The 18893-nt window shown below is 35.1% G+C and overlaps 1 pseudogene; it reads left to right on the top strand.

The window, feature by feature from the left end:
* The first annotated feature begins 1966 nt into the window (after positions 1-1966).
* Positions 1967-2915, top strand: LOC130869976 (olfactory receptor 1165-like; annotated as a pseudogene).
* The last annotated feature ends 15978 nt before the right edge of the window (positions 2916-18893 follow it).

Genomic DNA, 18893 nt, shown 5'->3' on the forward strand with positions numbered 1-18893 from the left:
GTCAAGAAGCATCACACAAAGCACTAAATGTTTTTCACAGATTACATAAATTAAATCATCTTAAAAAGATCCTTTAAAAAAACTTTCAATTTTTACATTATTTTATTTTATTTTATTTTTTCTCCTTCCTCTCTCTAAGAAATCTCTTAAACTCCTCCATGCTATTTTCAAATCACAGCCTCTTTTTATATTATTTATGCATACCTTTCATCCAAACACTTGGAAAGCAGAGGCAGGCTTATATTCTCAAGTTTAGGGAAAGCCTGGGCTACATTGTGAGTTGCAGACCATGCAGCTCTACATAGTGAGACCATGTTTAAAACAATACTGTAAGAATTAACAAAGTAATTTGCTCACATGTTTCTTTTGGGATTCATGGGAGTCTATGTAAAAGAAAATTAATGTGTGCATTTTAAAAATTATGTCTAAATTGAGAAAAATAATGTCCTTATTATTTAGTAAAAGTTAGATTATTTCATAACAAGTGAGCAAGGTACCCTCAATCAAAATATGTTATTTAGAATGACAGAGAAGGAAAAGAAGAAGAAAACCAGAAGGTACATTATATTCATCAGTAGAGCAGTGGAAAATCAAAGAAAAAAATTGGTAACCTAACACTACCAAGAGACGCAACAATGTACATAAAGTTCCAAAAGTAAATCTTAATCCTTAACCTAAAAGCAGACAAGATATAGCTGTACAGCTCTTCTTTCCTTTCATTTTTAAATGCTGTATCATTGTTATGATTTATTCCCTATAGTAATGTACCAAAGTTTTTCAATCTATTGTAATCAACTTCTATTGAATATCTCAGTTGCTTTAAAATTTACCATATTACTTTATTTCAACGTGATTGTTTTAGAACTTTTGGTTGCCCTTTTCTTATTTTTGTTATATTTTTTTTTTTTGCTTTTCTTGGCTCTAGAAAATTCAATGACTGAAATATTCATCTAGAGCATAGACAAATACTTGCTCATGGAAAAGATGCTTATCAACACATGTGACTGGCAGAATAACTTTCACAGAGTTCTGATAATACAGTGTGCCATGGAGAGTATGATGATATAGATAATGGTCTACTCTTGGAAATCATAGCTACTGGCATTATTTGAAATATTTGTTATAGACAAAATAAAGAGTTATACCAGTTCTTGACATATTCAACATTAACAATTGCAATTATTATCTAATAGTTTGGGGGAATAGAAAAATAGATCAAGTAAATCATTTGCAATTGAATTAGATTCCTTTTCCCTCAGGACATGCTCTTAGTTTGCAGATGGTTCAGATTAAATATTATTTTTATTTCTTTGAAAATAGATTCTTATATATTTAGTGCCAAGTTTTGTGGTTTATTTTTATTCTAACTGCTGAAAAAAGCTGGCCATGTCCTTTTTAATATAATGTGGTATGAACATGTGAGTGAATAAGGAGCAAAGGATATGAAATGTGAACATTTGAAGACTACTCTAAAATCCTTCCAATTTGTGTCACATGTTTTGCATTTGGAGCCATATGTGATGTGTTTAGTTTGCACAGACCTTCTCAGACTTGAACTTATGGACACTGCAATCTTCTTAGTGCTTGAATAACTTTAATATATGTATTTAACATCATATAATGATATTTTATTGTAAATATTCTAGCATCAAACAAATATAAATATATTATACATATTCTTATAAAAAATATAGTTGTAGCTCACATAGAGTGATACTGATGAGTTTACATTTTAATTCCAGATCTGGAAAACACAGGAGTGAAGAATAAAGGACACTGCTTCAAAATGCTATTCACTGATCAGCCACACAAGAACAAAATTGAAGCATAAAGCTTCCAAATTTAAAATGCTCATGTCTGATTTTACGTTTTATGATGAGCGCCAACTAAGTTTCTACCACTCCACTCTCTCAAGTTCCATTCACTTTCATTTCATTCCTCTTCCTCTTTTATAATCTGACAGATGATGTCACGTGAACTGATGAACCAGAGCTCTGTGACCACATTCATCTTAGTGGGCTTCTCAGAATATCCACAGCTTCAAATACCTCTCTTCCTCCTGTTCTTGACCATTTACTCAGTGACTTTGATGGGGAACCTGGGCATAATTGTGGTTATCAGGATCAGTCCCAGACTTCACACACCCATGTACTTTTTTCTCAGCCATCTTTTATTTTTGGATATATGTTATTCTAGTGTATTTACACCCAAACTGTTGCAGATCTTGGTGATGGAAGACAGAACAATTTCTTTCAGAGGATGCATGACACAATTTTCTTCATTTGTACATTTGTGATTACAGAGATGTTCATGTTAGCAGTGATGGCCTATGACAGGTTTGTGGCTGTTTGTAACCCTTACTCTACACAGTTGTAATGATTCATAAGTTCTGTGCTCTACTAGTAGCTGGGACTTACATGGTAGGTGGCCTGTGTGCAGGAATAATCATATATACTCTTTTACAACTCTCTTATTGGGACTATGGCATTATTAATCACTTTGGCTGTGAGTACTCTGCTGTCATCTCTGTATCCTGCTCTGACTCCTCCTTTAGTCAGATGGTATGCTTAGTCATTTCTATATTAAGCGAGTCTACTAGTGTTCTTATCACATTAGCCTCATATGTGTTCATAGTTGTCACTATTATTAGGATGCCTTCCAAAGGAGGACTACGAAAAGCTTTCTCCACCTGCACTTCCCATCTGACGGCCATCACAATCTTCCATGGAATCTTGCTCCTCCTATATTGTGTTCCCAACTCAAACAGCTCACGGCTCTTTGTCAAAGTGGCCACTGCTCTTTATACAGTCATGATACCCATGCTGAATCCCCTTATCTACAACCTTAGGAATAAAGATGTGAAAGAGACAGTCAGGAGACTTATGAGCTCCAAACTGCACTCTCACTTGACATAATTGTGAGTGTGTGTTTGTGTGTGTGTGTGTGTGTGAAAGAGAGAAAAAGAGAGACAGAGATGGAGACTTAGAGAGAGACAGAGAGAGATACACACACATACATACACACAGAGAGACAGACACAGAGAGAGAGAGAGACAATGTAGTATTATTTTCTAAGTGCAGGCAGACTACAGACATTTATTTTCTCTATTTAGTATAAGTATAGTACATGATCAATATGCAGTGAGAAAAAAACAATGAATTCTAGAGAAAGAGAAAAATGTCAAATCAATAATTTGAGAAACACAGAAAAAAATATAAAATACCTGTTCCAAACTCTTTGAAAGATCTGAAGAATATCTATCCATCAGAAATACATCTCTAAGCATTTAGAAAATCTAACATGAATACAAACTTTACTATTATAGAAAATCTCTATTAACCTATATTTCTTAATTATAAATTACCTTTTTAAATGAGATGCAAAAGTACAATGCCCTCATCAAGAGCATATATATATATATATATATAATTTACATCAATAAACCAAGATCCATATCAATGCAAATCTCTATAGCATAACTTCTTTCAAATCTAAACAAACATTTAAAAACAATATTTGGGAATTAGGATGTAGTCCTCTCCAAACTGTTTCTTGCCTTTTGTTGGGCAAAGTAATTATTGAAAGTGTTCAACCTTTCTAAGAATCTTGGTCTATTAAACCACATTAGCCTGGATGAAGGAAATAAGTAGTTCTCATCCTCTGTGGAAAGAAAACATGAACCTCTTTTCCAAAGCAACAAATTCTTAGACCCAAATTTTGAAGTCAAGATACTTTAAAAATATATATGATAGTTTAGCTTAGCAACCTGTACAATAAAATGTCTCTCTGTACTTAACTCATTCACAGCCAAAAAATTAAAAAAAAACACAATAATATGCATAATACAGATTATCTGTGTGTTTTCCATCTTTATATAATTTATTTTTTATTTACCCTTTTAATGTATTACCATCTGTTCTCCGTCCCTTTAAAGACTTTGTTTTAATTTTAAACATATTTACTTCTTTTTATAACTGTTGGTGTTCTTTTTCTTCCTTCTCTCATACCTATGTACATTTATCCAACACTGTGACCCATTTAGAGGTCTTTTTTAAAATCTGAATCTATCTTTTTTTCACATATCTGTAATCCTTTTCTGATCAGAACCACTTCTTAAAATGCTAGAACTAAGGCTCCACCCAGTCCAACACTGAAGATGTCTGTTCACTGCCTCTGAGACTATGGGGTGCGAGCCATGTTCACCACTCCAACTCTGCTAATCACTTGACCCATGTTGCCAGCAAGTAACTTGTAGCCTGCTGCCAACAAACACCATTCAAGTGCTCAACCTCCTAAAAGAGCATGAGTTTGTGCTGGCAGCATGAACTAGAAATTTGCCATTTCAAAAGTTGTTTTCTTCCTACCAATGAATCAGGAAGACCTCTCAAAAAGAAGCCATGGTGCTCCTACTTGCTGCCAGCAAACAGAGTCCATCTAAAAAACAACGCTCTTTCAGATTTTATGAATGGAGTCACCCATGTTGTTGCCAATTATTTCCTGACCACCCTGACTTAAAATGATCACACAGAAACTATATTTATTACAATACTGTTTGGCCAATAGCTTGAGTGTATTTCTGGCTAACTCTTATATCTTAAATTAACCCATTTCTATTAATCTGTGTATCACCATGTGTCTGTGGCTTATTGGCAAGAATCTGTTGGGCTCCTGTGGAGGCATCTGTCTCCTGCAGGCAGTTATATTAATAGAATTTTGACAATGTTAAAATCATCTTTGAAAAGGCTAGGTTTTATTTGTCTGCATGTTATGTGTTAAATAAAGTCCTATGGCTAAGCCCCAAATGAAGGAGTGTGGTGAATGATAAAGTCACAAGTCAGTAATCATGGAATAATGCTCAATATTATTACATTACATAGATAGCATTTTAAATTACTGAGAAAACAAGTCTCCCTACACACTTGTAACTCATTACATAGATTAAATTAGCCTCTGACTATGTTATGTGACGGATTGTCTCTATGGGTTAATTGAGATGAGTAGCACCATTTCCTGGGATATTGTCCTAAACTTTACAAGAAAACTATCTGAGCACAGCATTTATTCTTTCTAATTCGGCATGATAGACTTAACCTTGAAGTATGAACTAAAGCAAAGCCTTCCTTCCTTTAGTACACTTTCCCAGGTATCTTATGAATAACCAATACCTGTGGTACAGGTGTGTTGTAACATAACCTCTTTTCTCTCCAGATATATCAAGATCATCTCCTCATCATCTTGGAGATGGGTTGAATTAGCTGTGACTACTTAATTGCCAGTCATGCCTGTTTTATCCTAGGTCTCTGGCTCTCTAGTTTTTGAGTCCCAGAGCTACAGAAAATGTAAGTTGTGGGCTCTCTATAGTGTCATGGGTCTCAAGATGGGTCAGTAATTGGTTTGTTATTCCAATTTTTGTTCCACCTTTAACCCAGCACATCCTGCAGGAAGCATAAATTTTAAGAGGAAGTTTTGTGACTGGTTTGGTGTCCCAATCCCTATACAATCTCTACAAGGTCTTGCCTTGTTACAGGAGATGGTTGGTTCAAGCTCTATATGCTTTGTATTGTGAATTCTAATTAGTTTTAATAATAAAAATCCTGAGTCAGATAAAGGGGTAAATACTTTTATATGCCCAGCCATATCCCTTCCTGTCTCCACTTCCCTTGTGTTGGGATTAAATGCATGTGTCTCCCAAGTACTGAAATTAAAGATGCAATACAACACTATCTGCCGCTGTTTCTCTTTTAGACTGGATCTATTTCTTGTAGCCAAGGAAGGCATTGAACTCACAGAGATCCATCTGCCTCTGCCTCCCAAGTCTTGGGATTAAAACTGCATGTGACCACTGCCTGGTCTTGTAGGGATAAGCCCCACCCATTGGGGGCGTGTTCGCCTCGGGCTAATGTTTACTGATAAATCTGCTGGGCATGATCCCAGCAGCCCTTTTCTCTGCTTTCCTGTTCTCCACGGGAACCTGTGGTCCTGTAAATCTATTTCCTCATTAAAGCTGTATGTATTTTTATAATCTGTCTGTATTCATTTACGTCGATACATTTTGGCGCCCAACGTGGGGCTATTTTGCCCCCTCCCCAGCACGGGGGGCGGGGGTCGCAAGCTCCATCTTTCCCAGCCTTTGCGAGCAAGTTAGTTAACGGAGCTCAGGAAGTGTGATTGGGTGAGCATAGCCTGCTAGTTTTCACAGTGTGCTTTCCCTTCCCCCACTCCAGGCCACGATACAGTCGCAGAGCGGCGACCCCCACTCGGCCCCTTATGCTTAACCACTTAGCCAGTGGGCCTGCCCCTTCTTTCAGACTTACTCAGGCCAGAGCAGTTAACTGCTCCCTGCTTGGCTTGGCTAAGCCACACTGCCTAAATTAACGGAAGCACCTGCGGTTTTGAAGCAAAAGCCACCACAGCAACAAAGTGACCCCTTCCACGACCAGTCTAACTTCTCAGGCAGTACAATAATTTTTGTTTTGAGTTAATTGTTTCAGACCGGCTCTGGCTTAGACCATGTGGACTCAGGTGCATTTCTTTCGCCACCACTGGCAGAAAAAATCATTACAGGTAAATAATTTTCTTTTATAAATAAAAAAAAATGTCTAAAAACATTACCATTCAAGACATTTACAGCCTTTTCAATTGTACCGTGTGGGAGATTTTACAAGAAATGTCTGACAGCCCACAGATATGGATCTTTCTGGGATTCGTAGTTTTCCTTGGTACTATATGGTTTGATAATAGAAATATGATAAAGTCTTTACGAGATGCAGTTGAACTCTTAAAAACAATTGAGAATAACAACAATCTTCTCAAAAATCAGTTTAAAGTTCTCCAGACAGAAAACAGATCTTTGTTTAACACAATTCGACAAACTAAACAAAATTTAGAAGAGGTACAGGCTGATGTTAAGGAGAAATTCATTACTATGGAAGAGGGAACAGCTGATTTGAGTTGTAAGCTTCAGTCCCTTTCAGTAGGAATTGAAATATTAACTGAGAGAATCAAAATGGGTCATCTTTCTATCTGTTGCTTTCATTGGTTAGTTAATAAAGAAACTGCTTTGGCCCATTTGATAGGCCAACCCTTAGGTGGGTGGAGTAAACAGAACAGAATTCTGGGAGAAAGAAGCTGAGTCAGACAGTCGCCATGATTCTCCCACTCCAGACTGACGCAGGTTAAGATCTTTCCTGGTAAGCCAGCTCGTGGTGCTACACAAAATATTAAAAATGGGTTAGATCAATATGTAAGAGCTAGCCAATAAGAGGCTGGAGCTAATGGGCCAAGCAGTGTTTAAAAATATACAGTTTCCGTGTAATTATTTTGGGTAAAGTCATGCGGGCAGCCGGGTGCCGGGGACGCAGCCCCGCCACTCTTATTACAACATGGTCTCTAGTGACTAATTCCACACTCTGATCTTTAGGAAAGCTTTATTTGTTAGATGCAAATAAACTATCACCACAATGCCCCATTTCTAAGAGTGTAGACTAGAGTCACCCATGCAGATTCCTGTGAGTTTCCATTGCACTAGGTTTCTACCTCACCTTAGAAATGTCCCTCAATTCCAATCATGTCTCCCAGCATTTTCTCCATCCATAAAAATATACATATTGAAATGGATCTATAGAGTGATTCTTTTGATTTCTGTCCTGCTTTCCTTTGTAAAAATGTTTTTAATACAATACCATTTTCTTCTGAATTTCTTCTCTGTTCTCCTTTGAAATACACATAATCTGAGGTTTTATATATAAAACATACCAAATTTTTTTTGGAATATTTCAGTTTAAGTTAAATAAACTGACAGTTTTGGAGAAATTGTCGTCACAATATAGAACCGACTAACCTAGACCTTCATGTAATTCTGCAAACTTTTGTATGTAGGGGTAGCCCCAGCCAATCACCTTGCTTGTAGGGCGGGGTCGCCTGAGGATATTCTTTTACTAATAAATATTGCTGATGTGCTCTCCCCCGCCCCTTCTGCTTTCTTGTTCTCTGCTGGAACGACGGGTTCTGTGAGCCATTCCCTAATTAAAGTTGAATATATTCTTATAATTTCTGTCTGCCTTCATTTACGCCATTACATTTGTAAAATGTTAATTTAGCATTGTACCATTCTTTGTGAATTTTTTTCAAAAATAGAAAATGGTGGAGTTTTCTCTTTCATGTAGGAGTCTAAAATCTTTTTGTTTCTTTTAGTGTATGTACCTCTATACTAAGGAATGTGGCCTATGCAACACAAAAATTGGGAAAAAAAATGGTGAAATCAATAGCTATCCTTTTGCAAAGATAAGCTTGTTACACTGTTGATATAACAATATGTATTTTATTGTGTTTTCTCTTGAAGTACAACCTCTATGAATAGGCAGATTGTTTACATTATCTTTTAACATGTGATTGAAAGTAATTTTTTTCATACGAAATATTTTGATTATGGTTTTCTTTCTCCAAACTTTTACCTGGTCTTCGCCAAATCATCATTCACCCAACTCCTTTTTTTTCTCTCCAAAAATAAAAGAGAATCACACTGAGCTGTCTATTTTTGGTATTTTTAAACATAATATCAGTACAGTAATGATTTTGAAGATATTATGTTCTTAATAAGAGATGAGGGAGTTCCTTCTAATTGTGTTTGTGTCAGTTAGTGATAGCAAACTTTCAGGATTCTCCTGGGCCTGAATCCCTGAAGTAGAGCAGTTAGTTTATTATATGACATGTGCATAAAATATCATTTCAAGGCCCCATTAAGAGCACCATTGCATAGTGGAAACCATTGCTACTTTGAAAACAATATCCTTATTGAATTACTTGCAAGAATTTACAATTGTCTTTAACAGAATGACTTACTTAACATGTAGGACCTTATTAATGGTGAGCAATGTTGTGGCCACTGTTTTTAATGATTAACAAGGGAATAATCTAAAATTTGCAATAGGAAAGTCTTTCTTTAGGTAAATACTTAGTATTGGGAATGTATTTTGATTTCATTATCCAACAATTTTGAATTTATAGTATTTTGGAATGAAAATCTAATAATAAATGAGAAAGTAACAACTGCTTACTTGAATAAATGTCTGTGCTTTTGTGCTAAGCAATTATGATGAATCCTCGTATAGTTTTACTGGTTTACTCAAGGTTTCCACTCAGCTCCTTAACCCATGTGATAGCAAAGAGCACCACACAACATAAAGTTTTTAATGTTTTACTTTAGTAATTACTGAATTCACTTTTCTTATAGTTCCAATATACCATCATTCTTTTTGTAAACTCATATATGCAGAAAGAATTTTTAACACAGGATTTCTCTGTGTAACAAGCCCGGTTGTCCTGGAACTTGCTCTGCAGACCAGCTTGGCCTTGAACTCACAAAGATCCACCTGCTTCTGCCTTCTGAGTGCTGGAATTAAAGGCATGTGCCACCACTCAAAACAATTGCCCAATGATCAGACAATAAATATCTCTAAGTTCCCCTTAACCCTTTTACATTGCAGTGGAACCCTGAAAGCAATAAACAGACTTATATTGAACATATGGTATACCCTTACAGCATTGAAGACAAATTATTTTCTTTTTATTAATCTCTTCTCTCTCTCCCTTCCTTCCTTCCTTCTTCCTTCCCTCCCTCCCTCCCTCCCTCCCTCCCTCCCTCCCTCTCTCTTTCTTTCTCTCCCCCCCCCCGTGTGTGTGTGCCATGCTCATGTGCATATGACTTGTGTGTCAGTGCCACACAGACATCAGAGAAAGGGGGCAGATCTCATGAAGCTAAAGTTACAGGTAGTTATGAGATGCTCTGTGGGTGATGGGAAATGAACTCTTCACTCCTAGACTAATTAAAATTACTCTTTTTCATGGACTGTCTCTATAAGAGGAAAGTGGAGATGTAAGACTATGTAATAAATATTTAACAAAGTGTCACAATCAGCAATGATTTTAAATCTCTAATAATGAATAATATTAGTGGAAATTTAAATTTTAGTGACATGTTCTTTGTAAAGTTATCTTGGTTAAAATCATGTGTTAGAAATTTATCCAATTATAATGGTTGCTGTTCTATAGGCACCGATGGCAATTTAGAGATGAAGTGGGAGGGAAGACCATTTACTTCATTTATGATTTTATTAGTTTTTACTCATTCGTTAACTTATACATAAAACTCTGCATAATGATATGGTATTATGTAATAGTTCATTTTCTGTTATATATTCTAAATAATCTATACATGCCATTTTTTAAATAGCTGTTACTTATCATGAATACTTTAAAATGTATCAGTTGAATTTTGAAAATAAACTGCATGTTTTTATTATCCACAATAACCCCACTGTGTACCATCAGGCAAGTAACCATCACTTCTCTCTCAGTATAAATTGGTATCTCATCATATCTCCTTCCTTAGTTTATGCTCCCAGTCACTTCCGTTGCATTGTCAAATACTTTGAGTTAAAAATGTGTTTTATTCTACCATTCAAAACAAACTATCACATATTTTTCCTATGAAGATAATGACATTTCATTTAGTAATGTGAAAAAATAATGTAAAGCCCAATTCTAGTCTTATCATTGTCAATGATAACATTCATTCTTCTTGTGGCCAAACAAAAATGTATCACTTGTATTACATATTTTGCAGAACCCACCCAATAAGGCCAAATAATTAATTTGTTTAAAAATTTTGGCTGTTGTGAATGGTGCTACAGTAAATATCAGCATACAGAATCTATTTGGCAGGCTGGTTTCATTTCTTTTTTGATAAACTTAGGAGTTTGAATACTAGGTTGTATGATATTCATGACTGCTGAGTCATATAGTATCTGCTCTCATTACAGGATCAATGGGAAAGACTTTTCCTTTCATCATACCATTGCCAACATTTTCCTCTGTTTTCATTTTTATAGTATTCATTATTATAGCAGTGAAACCTATATTATACAATTTATATTAAAATTTCCTTGGTTATTAACAATGTTGGAAAGTTTTCCTCTGCCCCTTGTGCATGTCTTTATACTACCTTTAGAAATGTCTAATATACACAGGTTGTTTGCTTTCAGATCTACTTTCTGATTTCTCAGTTGAGTTATTTCAGTTCCTTATGTATTATAGACACTAACTTACATTATATTATGAAGTGTTATTCACTCCATAACTCTTTCTTTCACCCTGGTTTTATTTCTTTCCTCTTGCAAGGCTATTTTCATTTAGTGCTCTTTTTCCCTTTTGTCCATTGCCTTAGAATAATTCAGGTGCCTTCCTCTATCCAATGTCCTAGTATTTACCTTCAATAGTGTTTTGTATATAAAATTTGTTGTGCCTCATCTTACATTTAGTTATTTGTCTGTTTAGATTAATTTTATAGTTAAAGAGACAGAGATATAATTCAATTATTTTTCCATCATCATTTATTGGCCTGGCATATCTTATTCCATTCATATTCATAGAAATTTGAAATAAATTATTTTACTATCAATGTTTTATTTCAAGTGATGTAATTTGTTTCATTACTTGCTTTGCTTTGTGAGGTGTCTATGTTGTGTGATGACTGGAATTTTACAGTATTATTTGAAAATCATGGAGTTTGCCTCTAGCTTTACCATTCTACTCAATATTATTTGAAAAATATAGGTCCCTTCCCTATTTCTGTGTGTTAGCTTTAATATTCAGTTATAGAAATGTTGTCATTCATGCTCTGAAAGGATGATCACTGAATCTGTATATTATCCTATGTAGGAAAGGCATTTTGCTAATGTTGATACTATGAATCTATAAACAATGAAAAATTTTCCATTTTTTTTGCCTTCTGTAATTCTTCATGTTGGAAAAAGTTACTTCATTTTTTCATTTGCAATTATCTGTATGTTTTACTTTCATGAATTATGAGTAAAATTGTTTTCTTCATTCCTATATCATACAAGTGGATATTAGCTTTTGGAAAAATATTTAAAGTTGCATGCTGATTTTAATTCATTATATTTTATATAAAATATTGACTATTGACTGCTAGTGATTTTTAGTGAACAACAAAATTATATAATATAGTACAATATAATTGGCAAAATGTGGCTTTTTCACTGTGGTTTTTCTTTCTCCTACTTTTTCTGGCTAAGGCTTCTAGTACAATGTTGAATAAACGTTGTCAATCTTAGCACATTTTCCTTGTTCTGTCTCAAAGGGATTATTGAATTTTTAAATGTTTTATGTGATGATAGCTGTTAATTATTCATATTATACAAAATGTTATATATGGTAAGGAATATTCATTGCATATGTAAATTTATTTCTTTCGTACTTTCAAATATGAAAGGATAATAAATTTTATTAGATACATATCTGTATGAATCAGCATTGTGAGATATTCTTATTATGTGTTGTGTTGCTTTTTGTTTTTCAATTGAACACCAAATCTTGCTTTAATCTGACATGAGTATCACTTGCATAGTGATATACTCAGTGTAGTTTAGAATTTAACTTGCAAACATTTCAATAAGAATATCTCATCTACATTTACAAAATATGTTATCTCATAGAGTCTTCCTGTTGAACTAGCATCTGACTTGTGAATAATGCTTTGAGTGCTGATCAAATGAGCTGAGGTAGGAAATAGTTCCTTAGTCTCAACAACCTATAATAATGCAAGGAGAATTGATTTTTTCTTTAAGTGTTTAGAAGAACTCAGTAGAGGCATCTCCTTTGATCATTCCTTGATGAGTGATCAGTTATGACTAAGTCAGTCTTTATTTTATTTTATTATTTTTTAATTAAAATTTCTGCCTCCTCCTCGTTTCCCATTTCCCTCCCCCTCCTCCCACATATTGCCCCCTCCCCCATTCCCCTCCCCCATCCCCACTCCTCTTCTCCTCCCCCAACTCCATTCCTGCTCCCTTAGGATACTGAAGAGCAGTCCAAATTCCCTGCCCTGAGGGAAGATCAAGGTCCTCCCACTTCTATCTAGGTCCAGGAAGGTGAGTATACAAACAGGCTAGGCTCCCACAAAGCCAGTTCATGTATTAGGATCGAAACCTAGTGCCATTGTCCTTGGCTTCTCATCAGCCTTTATTGTCCACCATGTTCAGATAGTCCGGTTTCATCCCATGCTTTTTCAGTCCCAGTCCAGCTGGCCTTGGTGGGCTCCCAATAGATCAGTTCCACTGTCACAGTGGGTGGGTAGACCCCTCGTGGTCCTGACTTCCTTGCTCATGTTTTCCCTCCTTCTGCTCCTCATTTGGACCTTAAGAGCTCAGTCCATTGCTCCAAATTGAGTCTCTGTCTCTATCTCGATCCATCGCCAGATGAAGGTTCTAAGGTGATATGCAAGATATTCATCAGTATAGGATAGGATCATTTCAGGTTCCCTCTCCTCGTTGCCCAAGGTTTCAGCTGGGGACATCTCCCTGGACACCTGCGAGCCCCTCTAGAGTCAAGTCTCTTGCCAACCCTAAAATGGCTCCCTTAATTAGGATATATATTTCTCTGCTCCCATATCCACCCTTCCTTTATCCCAACCATCCCATTCCCCCAAGGTGCCCCATCCTCCCCTTCTCACGTTTCTCAACCCATTTCCCCTTAGCCCCATGCCACCTTACCCGCAAGTTCCCAGGCAGATGACTATACATTTTTCTTTGGGTTCACTTTCTTATTTAGCTTCTCTAGGATCACAAATTCTATGCTCAATGTCCTTTATTTATGGCTAGAAACCAATTATGAGTGAGTACATCCCATGTTCCTCTTTTTGGGTCTGGGATACCTCACTCAGGATAGTGTTTTCTATTTCCATCCATTTGCATGCAAAATTCACGATGTCATTGTTTTTTACTGCTGCGTAGTACTCATATATGTATATATTCCACACATTCTTCATCCATTCTTCCATTGAAGGGCATCTAGGTTGTTTCTCTGGCTATTACAAACAATGCTGCTATGAACATAGTTGAACAGATACCTTTGTCATATGATAGGGCATCTCTTGGGTATATTCCCAAGAGTGGTATTACTGGATCTTGGGGTAGGTTGATCTCAAATTTCCTGAGAAATCGCCACACTGATTTCCAAAGCGGTTGCTCAAGTTTGCATTCCCACCAGCAATGGATGAGTGTGTCCCTTACTCCACAAGCTCTCCAGCAAAGGCTATCATTGGGGTTTTTGATTTTAGCCATTCTGAGAGGATACAAGGGACATACCTCAAAATAATAAAAGCTATTTATAGCAAGCCGACAACTAACATCAAATTAAAAGGAGAGAAACTCAAAGCCATCTCACTAAAATCAGGAGCACGACAAGGCTGTCCACTCTCTCCATACCTCTTCAATATAGTGCTCAAAGTGATAGCAGTAAGCAACATAAGGGGATCAAAGGGATTCAAATTGGAAAGGAAGAAGTTAAACTTTCATTATTTGCAGATGATAGGATAGTATACATAAGCGATGCCAAAAACTCCAGCAAAGAACTCCTACAGCTGATACACACCTTTAGTAGCATGGCAGGATACAAGATCAATTCCAAAAAATCAGTTGCCCTCCTATACACAAAGGATAAGGAAGCAGAGAGGGAAATCAGAGAAGCATCACCCTTCATGATAGCCACAAATAGCATAAAATATCTTGGGGTAACTCTAACCAAGGAAGTGAAGGATCTATTTGACAAGAACTTTAAGTCTTTGAAGAAAGAAATTGAGGAGGATACCAGAAAATGGAAGGATCTCCCTTGGTCTTGGATTGGGAGGATCAACATAGTAAAAATGGCAATTCTACCAAGGGCAATTTATAGATTCAATGCAATCCCCATTAAAATCCCATCAAAATTCTTCACAGATCTTGAGAGGACAATAATCAACTTTATACGGAAAAACAAAAAACCGAGGATAGCCAAAACAATCTTATATAATAAAGGATCGTCTGGAGGCATTACCATCCCTGACTTCAAACTCTATTACAAAGCTTCAGTATTGAAAACAGCTTGGTATTGGCATAAAAACAGAGAAGTCGATCAATGGAACTGACTAGAAGACCCTGATTTTAACCCACAAACATATGAGCACCTGATTTTTGATAAAGGAGCTAAAAGTATTCAATGGAAGAAAAAAAGCATCTTCTACAAATGGTGCTGGCAGAACTGGTTGTCAACCTGTAGAAGAATGAAAATAGATCCATATCTATCGCCATGCACAAAACTCAAGTCCAAATGGATTAAAGACCTCAATATCAGTCTGAAAACACTGAATCTGATAGAAGAAAAAGTGGGAAGTACTCTACAACATATGCTCACAGGAGATCACTTCCTACGTATATCCCCAGCAGCACAGACATTAAGGACAACATTGAATAAATGGGACCGCCTGAAACTGAGAAGCTTTTGTAAAGCAAAGAACACTGTCACTAAGACAAAAAGGCAACCCACTGACTGGGAGAAGATCTTCACCAACCCTGCAACGGACAAAGGTCTGATCTCCAAAATATATAAAGAACTCAAGAAACTAGACTTTAAAATGATAATTAACCCAATTAAAAAATAGGGCACTGAACTGAACAGAGAATTCTCAACAGAAGAAATTCAAATGGTCAAAAGACACTTAAGGTCATGCTCAACCTCCTTAGCGATAAGTCAGTCTTATTCCTTGATTTTGACTTGTTCAGATTTTCTATTTCTACTTGATGCAGTACTGAGTGGAAAAATGTTTCCAAATTGACTCTTCTTTGGAACTGCTTTAACATACACATTTCCATATATTTTATAATCAAATCTCTGATGGTCCCCTATACCTGTCATGCTCTACATTAGCATTTGGTTATTAATTATGCTAATAAAAGTAATATGCAGCTTATTTTAGTGATGAGTACTGAAGAAAGACTGTTAGAAGTGAGGAGAGTTTTGATATAAAAACATAGTATAAAATGAAGGATTAAGGAGAAGTTCACAAAATGTTTATGACAGTATAATATGACCGTTTCAGGAATTATTTTTTTCACACCAAGTTAAAGAGGCTTTAAATTGATTTCATTGACCTACAAACAAAGATATGGCATGTCTAAATCTTCATAGAGTATGATGAGTCAACAAAAGTCTCAAGTGGTGCGGGATTTCTACTGTAAGAGACGGTAACGTTAATTACTACCTGACTGAGGTAAGTTATGTAGTTCATTTAAACTATAAAATGATGTAATAGAAAACTTTGGTTTTCTCTTCCATTCATGATGCTCAATTGTATTTATATAATTTCCATCTTTCCTCCCTGAATCAACCCTCAGGTATGATCATATAAACACTTAATTCTTTAACTCTTTATGGATAACTAAAGAATAAACAAAAACAAAACAAAGAAACACAAAATAAACAAAGAAACGGAAACACACAAAAAGCTTAATCCTTATTAACAAATCACATATGTTTTATTTTCTCTGTTTACATAAAAAAGGATTTTAGTTTCTTTAATATGAGAGAATTTTTTTTCTTCCCCAAATGTTTACTTGTGTTTTGTTCCTAGTAAATAGGTGTTTGTTTTTCTGTTTGATGGGATATGTACTACACTTGGTCAAACAAGTTAAATTCCATGTTTAAAAAAATTTATTTGCTGCTGCTGAGATCCTTGAATTTTCTAACCTATCAGAAGATGGAACCTAAATTCAACAACAATGTTATCAATATACTTTAAAGACCACTTAAAATTATAAAATGTATATGATTTAAAAATAGGTAACAATGTAACATTCATAGAATGGATAAAAACAGTGCTGTGGAGATATGACACATGGCTTGACCGATCAAATCTAGTAACTTTATCATTGCATTTGAATATATGTGATAAAAGCATTATGTCTGAAGGATTCTTCTGACATGATTGTATGACTAAAAAATCCTGTTTAATGCTTTTTGTCTTTGATGTGTGCTTTGGGTCTTAAAATTTTACTTTAATAGATAACATTGTAAGACTTTATGTATATAAAATTTATAGATATAATTTTATCAGATATTTCTTTTTAAATTCTAGATTTAAAAAAATCCTATATGACTGAAGTTTGATATCAATGAAAATAATCAGAAATCAATGCAAGAAAGATTTAAACTGAAGTAAAATTATCATGAATTAGAATGGACAACCTCCTGTTTTCAATGGGCCTCGCTAAAATTCTACCAAATCACAGTTTCCCAGTTTGCTGCTTTAAATTGTGTTTTTTTTCTTTCTATTCTCCTCAATAAAGGACCATGATGCTTGATATGGGAAACCAGAGTTCTGTGACTACATTCATCCTTGTTCCATTCAAGTTTCATATAAAATATTCGTGCTTTTCGTATTCACAATTCAAATTACTGCTACTGTTTCCTGTTCTCTTATAAATTTTAATTTGATATTTATGAGGTAATCATCAAATGAACATTTCCAATATAAATGCTAGCATCCACAGCATTATTTATTGAGTTTAAAGTTTAAAACATTCCTGACAACAATGCTGATACTTAAAAAAAATCCCTTGTTATCACCATCAGCATTTATAGTTGGACATAATTCACCATATAACATCTTGGTAGATATTCAAAAGTCTCTTTAAGATGTGTTTTTGCAATGCATTTGACTTAAAAATTACATTGCTTGACATGACGTTTTGCACATGGACATCTTGAAAAGCATTACATCCATTTAACAGTACAGCATCGAGGCTTAGATTGACATTTTAAAGCCAGAAGAGCACCCAGGTAGAGCAGAAGATGTGCATGGTCACATCTGATGACATACAGCTTTCCATCTACAAGTCATAACACAGTGTGACATCTTTTTGAGTTTATACCTTTGTCCATAGAGTCAAGCAGATGGAGATTTCAGAAGCCAAAATTTTGCCATTTCTAGCAAATTATTTTGATTTTCTCAATGATTTCTCACTGTTTTTCCTTTGTAAGTCTAGGTAGTACAAAGACTGCACTATATTTTGGTTGACTATGATGAAGTTTAAATGAAATAGTATTTATACAAATTTTAGAAGAATCTGAGTGTGTATTATTATTATCCACTTCTACTCAACAGCATGTGGTCCCAGCTGTGTGTTAAAATATTTCCTAACAATATGATAAAGGAGAACTTTATGAGAAATACTCATGCAATGTGAATTATACACACACACACACACACACACACACACACACTACATACTGAGCCCATTTAATTTAATGCAGTTTGTATGTTTCCAGGACTGATCACTTTGTATATTTTAAAATATGTGACAGTTAGACATTTTATTTTTTGTTTGATATACCCATAATAGTTATACATATTTTGGGCAATTATGATGTTTTGATTGCACACATAAATTATTTAATTATTAAGTCAGAGCAATCCACCTGTTCTGCATACAATTCAAGTTTGTTTTATAGTGAGAACACTGAGCTTTGATTCTTAGCCACAGCAGTGAGGCAGAAGTCAAAGAGTCACACTGCTCTCTGTAGCTGCCTAAGATACCTTTGCAGTGATCTCTCAGATAATGCTGGGAGTCTTTACTTCCCTGCAGAAAAGAATTGTCTAATGATCAGTATGAAGTAGAGTTGTAATTTATTTATTATTCAGACAATAAATAAACCACACCTAACTGTGGGTGCATTCAAGAGAATGTCTCTGTCAAGTGTCTTTATAAGAATTTATGTGGCTTCTGAAATTACATTGCAAATCCTTCTTATGGAAACATAGATTTGATTATACTTCTAGTAATAATAGCCATTGGATAGGCTTACTGTTTAAAGATAAATATCTAGGCCCCTTGGGTTGTTCTTAAAATTAAATATTTTCTTTCTATGTAAAACTTCAGTGTTTTGTTTATGAGATTTCCAGAAATTTCCAATAAATTTTTATCTAGGAAACAAGTAAGGGTTAATAGACTTAGACACAAGAACAGCTCATTAATATTTTAACACTTTATTTGAAAATA

This window comes from Chionomys nivalis, chromosome 2 (genome assembly GCF_950005125.1).
Source record: "Chionomys nivalis chromosome 2, mChiNiv1.1, whole genome shotgun sequence".
Classification (NCBI taxonomy): domain Eukaryota; kingdom Metazoa; phylum Chordata; class Mammalia; order Rodentia; family Cricetidae; genus Chionomys; species Chionomys nivalis.